The sequence below is a fragment of the Adiantum capillus-veneris genome, chromosome 15 (genome assembly GCF_014529385.1).
Source record: "Adiantum capillus-veneris isolate H3 chromosome 15, ASM1452938v2, whole genome shotgun sequence".
In the NCBI taxonomy this organism is placed as follows: domain Eukaryota; kingdom Viridiplantae; phylum Streptophyta; class Polypodiopsida; order Polypodiales; family Pteridaceae; genus Adiantum; species Adiantum capillus-veneris.
Genome location: NC_140945.1, coordinates 9276587 through 9283162, shown reverse-complemented (window position 1 = coordinate 9283162; position 6576 = coordinate 9276587). Strand labels below are relative to the sequence as shown.

The following is a 6576-nucleotide window of genomic DNA, read 5'->3' as shown; positions in this document are numbered from 1 at the left end:
TTTTGCAAAGTCCACCCTTGTAATCCTTTCAGAGAAAGAATTTTCATGCCACACAAGCTACTCTAATCAAACTATTGAAGTAATTGAATTGAGATGAAAAACTAGGATTAGTATAGCTGCTCCTAGATAGACAAAGTAGAGAGATCAGTATACTCTAGTTTTTTTAAAACCTATGCTAGATTTGTAGGCTTTATGCCAAAGGAATCAATGCTTCAATTTGAGATATCAACCATGCTATTGCCACATTTAATTGATCTTGGGTATAAACTTAACAGTATTGGAGAAAAAACCAAGCCCAGAGACGAAGCCTAATTTTGCTCAATCAGTCTCAAGGAAAACCAAACATTTAGACCAAATTACTGAGCGAGAATATACAGGTGAACTAGGTGCCATCTCCCCTTTTGAAAAAAACACACGCAGTAGACCACCCTTCAGTGGAACCAACGTCACAGCCAAAAAAATGCAACAATAGTCTAGACACTAGGCAGAAACTGCATTCTCTGTGTTTTTTTTATCAAGGAAAATCATTTTAGAGCACATCCTGCACATTCATTAAAAATCCAACATACTAAATAAGCAAAATTTACCCATCCATGTACAACACCAACAGCATACCCACCAAGAAGATGTGTTTTTTTATAAAAAACTTGTGTTGAACGCGGCACAATCTTTTAGTAGGTTAACACATCAAGCATAAGCTATGAAAAAATACCCAGCCAGGTACAATATCGACAATATGGCAAGTAGGATGCAAAACACCATTCAAAGTATGCAGTAGCTTTAACCAGTATGCAGAAACCATTCCGACTAAGTTGCAGAAAATACACAGCCCGGCACAGTACATACAATATGGCTAGTAGGAAAAAACCATTCCAGCATGTGTAGAGTGTTGTAGTATGAGAAAAAAGACAAGTGTAAGTTGCAACAAAACACAACCAGTCAGGTAAAGCACAGGCTTGCAACACATTATCATGCTTGATTAGCTCCATTACTCCTCAGTAAGCTGCAATGCCCTCACTCCTCACTTTCTTATGCACACACTACACAATCAAAGTTAAGATAGGGGCCAAAGCAACCCTCACCTCATTTTATAGTAGTAACACACCGGTTGAAGCATTTTTTGTTGCAGATTGTGGAAAATTCCCACTCAATTTGTGCACTCAACGGGTCTGACCTTCAAGGCAAATGATTACCCAGTACATTGCCATGGAAAGACAGTAGGATCTAAGGTATGAGAGAGAGAAGGATAGGATAGGAATTCACTAGTATAGTGGGGTACCGTGTGTGTGATAGAAGGGCGTATGCAATAGGGGGGGAGAAAGGGGAAGTAGAAGGGGCGTGATGGGCTGAGTAATGCCTAGGAGTTATACATCAATTAAATTCCGGGTACAAAAATCAATACAGAGTGAATCATACACCAAGCACCCGTTAAGGGGCACCATCCCACGAGGGGCACAGGAGATGAGCAATTTATGTGTGGCAATTGGGTGGAGATTTCCCATGCTCATGATTAAAACCCAAGGGGGTTATCCTCATCAAAAGTTAGAGAGGTTCAATATAGCCGCTATTTTAGGTCTAAAAAAATGCTCAGGGCTCAAAGTATCAATTGCTAAGATGAAGATGTGTATTGGCAAAACGGGGTTTATATTAAACCATTTGTGAGTATGAGTGTGAGTGTGAGTGTGAGTGTGAGTGTGTTTATATTGTTGGGTGAGCAATAACCATAGTATGAAATAGGTAAAGGGAAATAGGTAATTAAAAGTTGTCAGAGATAGTGCTTTTGTGAGAGTGAGTGTGAGGACATGGGATTAATTTTTATAAATCAAACCAATTATAGCTGATAAGAAAACACGTGTGTATGTGTGTGTGCGTGAGTGCACGCGTGCGCGCATGCACACTAAGGTATAGATTAGGTGTAGGGTTCCAAGTGGCATACAGTTGTCCAAAGATAGAGTTATCCATGTGAGAGTAAGAGTAAGGTATGGGGTAGAGGGTAACCATAACCTGTCAAAGATAGTGTTGTTGTGGGAGAGAGAGTGTGAGGGCATGGGGCTAAACAATTATAGCTGATAGTAAAATGTGTGTGTGTGTGTGTTCCAAAGAATCCTTTCAAATTACAAAAGACACTAGAAACTATGTCAATGAAAAGGTGGCATAATTCCCATTCATAGTACAGAACAGACATTATACACACGTACAAGATAATCAAGAGCTAGAAGATATATAAATCCACCATCTTCAAGCCAAGGAACTTTGAAAACCATAGTCGAGAAGGTAACCCTCACCTGCACCCATGGAAACAACACAACATTTAGTTAGCATTGGCACCGTATACAGGTGATTGCTTTCAAAGATAAATAATAGAAAAGGTTAAGCTAATCATATATTCAGAGATGAAATCATTTACAAGGGGAAAAACCATATGAAGCCTCTTATGCTTTACAAGCTCTCATGAGATAAGGACGGAGACGAGTTTTATGAGGCATTTTAGCCTCAAAGTGGGCCACATATACCTATTTCTTGAATTTACAAAGTTTGGAATTAATCGCCGCTATTTTTTCTCGGTTTGTGACAGTGCTCATATGTGCAATTAAGCTATACTTTGGGGTCGCCTGAAACAAAAAAATACATTTAGTAAGGAAGTCCTACACCCCCTTAGTCGGAGTCAAAAACCATATGTAAGGTAATAAGTATGAGTATTAATACCCTAAATCATAATCCATACATATGGGATATTCCATATTTCCTCATTTGTTCCAAAAGCCAGGAACGTGTGCCGACAAGGCCCATAACAATTATGCAATAAGCAGCCTCTTGCGGCCACAAGAATAGCCCATATACAACCATATCAACCATATACCACAACCCATCATACCCATATTCAGAACCATAAACGGCCACCTTCAATCATAACCCTGTTCGCAACCAACCATATTCGGCCAAAATGAGCAATCTTGCCAAAAATTTATATACACAACACTAAAACGGCAAGAGTGGTAAGCTTGATAACCAACCCAGAGGCACATCAATAGAAGTACACCACCATGACAGCCTTACTAGAAATTACAGGCCGCTGTCTAACACCCCCGAGTATGTCAGCCCCACCATATAGGGTCATTCACCAGATATTTTAAGAGGAACCCCAATCAATGCTCCCCTTTTTAAAAAACAACCCCACAATCACTGCAACAAGTATCCAGTAATTTGAAAGAGAATACCACCTTCCAATGTTTTTCTACATGCTTATGACAAACCTTAGATATGCATTGTCAGATATCCCTTACAATCGAGAGGGACTTACAAACCAAAGCCGCAAACCCCAAAAGGGTACGCATACACATGCTCAAAAAGCAATACCTAACTCGCAATGTGAAAGAAAAAACCAGTGCCGTAGATACACGCAGTGCATCAGAAGTTGCCATTAATACATACCGTCAAATGTATGAGGAAAATTTTGATAACAACAAGTGAATCACAACCCATCACACAGTTCGGACGGTAGTCCATATTAATGCCATAAATCACTTGAGATTGAGTCGAAGCAGCCAACTCCACAATAGCCTGCTTATCCTTGCCCTTTGCCATAGAGCCAACACTTAACACTACACCCTTTGCAGGTAAACCCTCACAGTTCCAATGTACAGACACCTACTCAGAAGTACATACACACACCACATATGCACATAGTCCCAATGCTAAGTGAGCATGGAAAGCTCACCGTTTTATAGGCTTCAGAGCCAGTGCACACCTTCCTTCACAGCAGTACAGCGGGTCCGGCTTCAAGAGGGGGAAGATAGTAGCACCACCTTGTACAAAGAAAGGGGGAGAGAGAGAGATTGGAGTTCTGCAGCGCAGACCGCTAAGGTGGAGCCACCTTGCTATTAAGCAAAAGAAGACAGCGTTTTACAAAGCCAGGCAACACGCCTAGCTCACTCAACCCATTAATAACCAAGGGATAGGTACCATTAAGGTACCACCTTCCTTTTCTTTTTAAACCCAGTGAATTTCAAGCCAGTTTATTCACCAAATGTACCCCAAGCCAACAGTCCCAGCAAGCTATACCAAGGAAATATCCACATGCTCTAACTAGCCATGTGTGTGTGTCCATGTGTGTGTGTCCATGTGTGTGTGTGTGTGTGTGTGTGTGTGTGTGTGTGTGTGTGTGTGTGTGTGTGTGTGTGTGTGTGTGTGTGTGTGTGTATGTGTGTGTCCACCCTATCCTAGGCTTTGTACTCAATGATGTAGTAGGACCCATGAGTAGGGGCCTACTGCCTCATCAAGCCAATGAGATTATTTATTTCAATCCTAATTTTAGGCCAACATTTCTCAAATAGTGCTTTAATAAGAGTATATGTTACATCCTATATCTTGAAATCATTTGATTATATCTTATTGTTGGGGTTGCAGGTCTATGGAGGATGCAGTCGAGGGGTTGCCATGGCTAGCGTGCAGCAGAAATAATTGAGAGAGAGAGAGAGAGAGAGAGAGAGAGAGAGAGAGAGAGAGAGAGAGATCGTCGGGTACAGTAGCCAAGAAAAGCACACGCTATATTATTTGATTGAAAGAAACCTTACATATTTATAACATTCTGCCATGCAAACTAGAAGTGAATTAGCATGCTTTTAGGAGGTATTTCCTATGGCCAGTATTGGGCTTGAACAACCTAACAATCCCCCCCTCAAGCCCGAACTAGACAAACCCTCTCATGATACCTCGAGTTTTTGATATACTCGGCAACCGTGAGTTTTAGGTTCTCTCACAACCAAGGATTTTTGGTGTATCCATAACTTGGTGCTAGATCAGTAACCCCCCCTTGAACAGATAGAGTGTAGGTCAAAAATTAGCTACCAAAAATGGAGTTTTTGGTTCACTGCAAAACCTTGGGTTTAAGGTGTACCCAGTAACCTCATGAGAAGCGGTAAAAATAGGCTGAGAACTGACAAAAAAATTGGGAGGTCTTACCACTGATCTGTGTGGCAGTGTCTATAACCCGTACAAAAGGGACATGACCATGATTGACAACTGACAAAATAAAACAAAGCTTTGACAAAATATAGATGATGATATAAACAAAATCCTGGTAGACTTAGGAGACTCAATAGGTAAAACTAATTTTGAACTCGGCATATTGTTGCTTGAGCAGGTTTTGGAGAAGTGGAAATAAAAATCCCATTGACGATTTTCTGTTGCAGACAAACACAGCAATGGCGAAGAAGTTGATGGGTTGTAGCGGGCTGGGAAGGCCGAGTTGGCAAGAGAGTGTGTCGAGAACTGCTTTCCTCATGTATACGCTTGTCTAGTTCCTTACTTATCTTGAACGTTCCCATTCTCACCTCCGGCTTCATCATATCGAACAACCAAATCCTTCCCTATCAGGTGCATCGATATTGGCATGTGACTATTCATGACAAGAGCAACATCAAATCCCTCATCTCCTGCTTGCATCATGACAGGATAATTCTTGGGCACCATCATCATGTCACCTTTCTTCATCTCCACATCACATGCCATCTTGCCACTCGGATACACCACTTGAACACGAGCATATCCTCGAACACAATAGATCATATGGTCTGCATTGGTGAGCCATCTTGGAGCCTTCAATGCTCTTCTCTGTAGCTTCAAGCACCTAATTGACATGTCCAAAAGCTTGAGGACAGGAAGCTTGTAGCCATTGACTACAGTAAGTTGTCCAGCTTGCGGGTGCACAATATCTCGATGTGCCTTCTCCAAGTGGTATCCGAAGTCTGCCATCAAGCCTCCTCCTTCAATCTCTTTTTCTGCTTGGTCGTTGCTCTCGTGACATCTTCACGATCGCAACTTCATCTCGATTTTCTAACCACTGTCGCATAGTCTGTTTGTCAAGATCCATTGCTTCCATGAGCATGTCCTGGGAGAATCCGTGCATGATTCCACCCATTTTGTTTTCAGTTCATGCTCCAGACGATTTCATCCATGCAGCCTTTGCGCAATTTCATGCAGGTGGACAGCCTTCTCTCGCCTGTGTAAGGGACTGTACCCGCATGGTGATTCAAACCGAGAACCAACACTCTGATACCATCTGTTGGGGTTGCAGGTCTATGGAGGATGCAGCCGAGGGGTTGTCGTGTCTAGCGTGCAGCAGAAATAATTGAGAGAGAGAGAGAGAGAGAGAGAGAGAGAGAGAGAGAGAGAGAGAGAGAGAGAGAGAGATCGTTCGGTACAGTAGCCAAGAAAAGCACACGCTATATTATTTGATTGAAAGAAACCTTACATATTTATAACATTTTGCCATGCAAACTAGAAGTGAATTAGCATGCTTTTAGGAGGTGTTTCCTATGGCCAGTATTGGGCTTGAAGAACCTAACACTTATTTTGTAGTAGTCTGCAAATTTCCTCGAATGCAATGAAGGAAGATGTTGATGAATACATAATGAGGTGAAGTATGCCGAGAAAAAGTTTTTAGGGAGTTAGTAAAGATTACTTTTCTTTTTTTTTACAAACTCGATCGGGGTAACATCGGGGGAGCCTTCAACAACAAATCGTGACAAGAAAGAGGGCTTTGTTTTGAGAAAATCTATGTAGATTTGATCAAGT

At 41.5% G+C, this 6576-nt stretch overlaps 1 pseudogene; it reads right to left on the bottom strand.

Moving 5' to 3' along the window:
* Positions 1-5108: 5108 nt before the first annotated feature.
* LOC147440241 (13S globulin basic chain-like) lies at positions 5109-5938 on the bottom strand (annotated as a pseudogene).
* Positions 5939-6576: the final 638 nt, after the last annotated feature.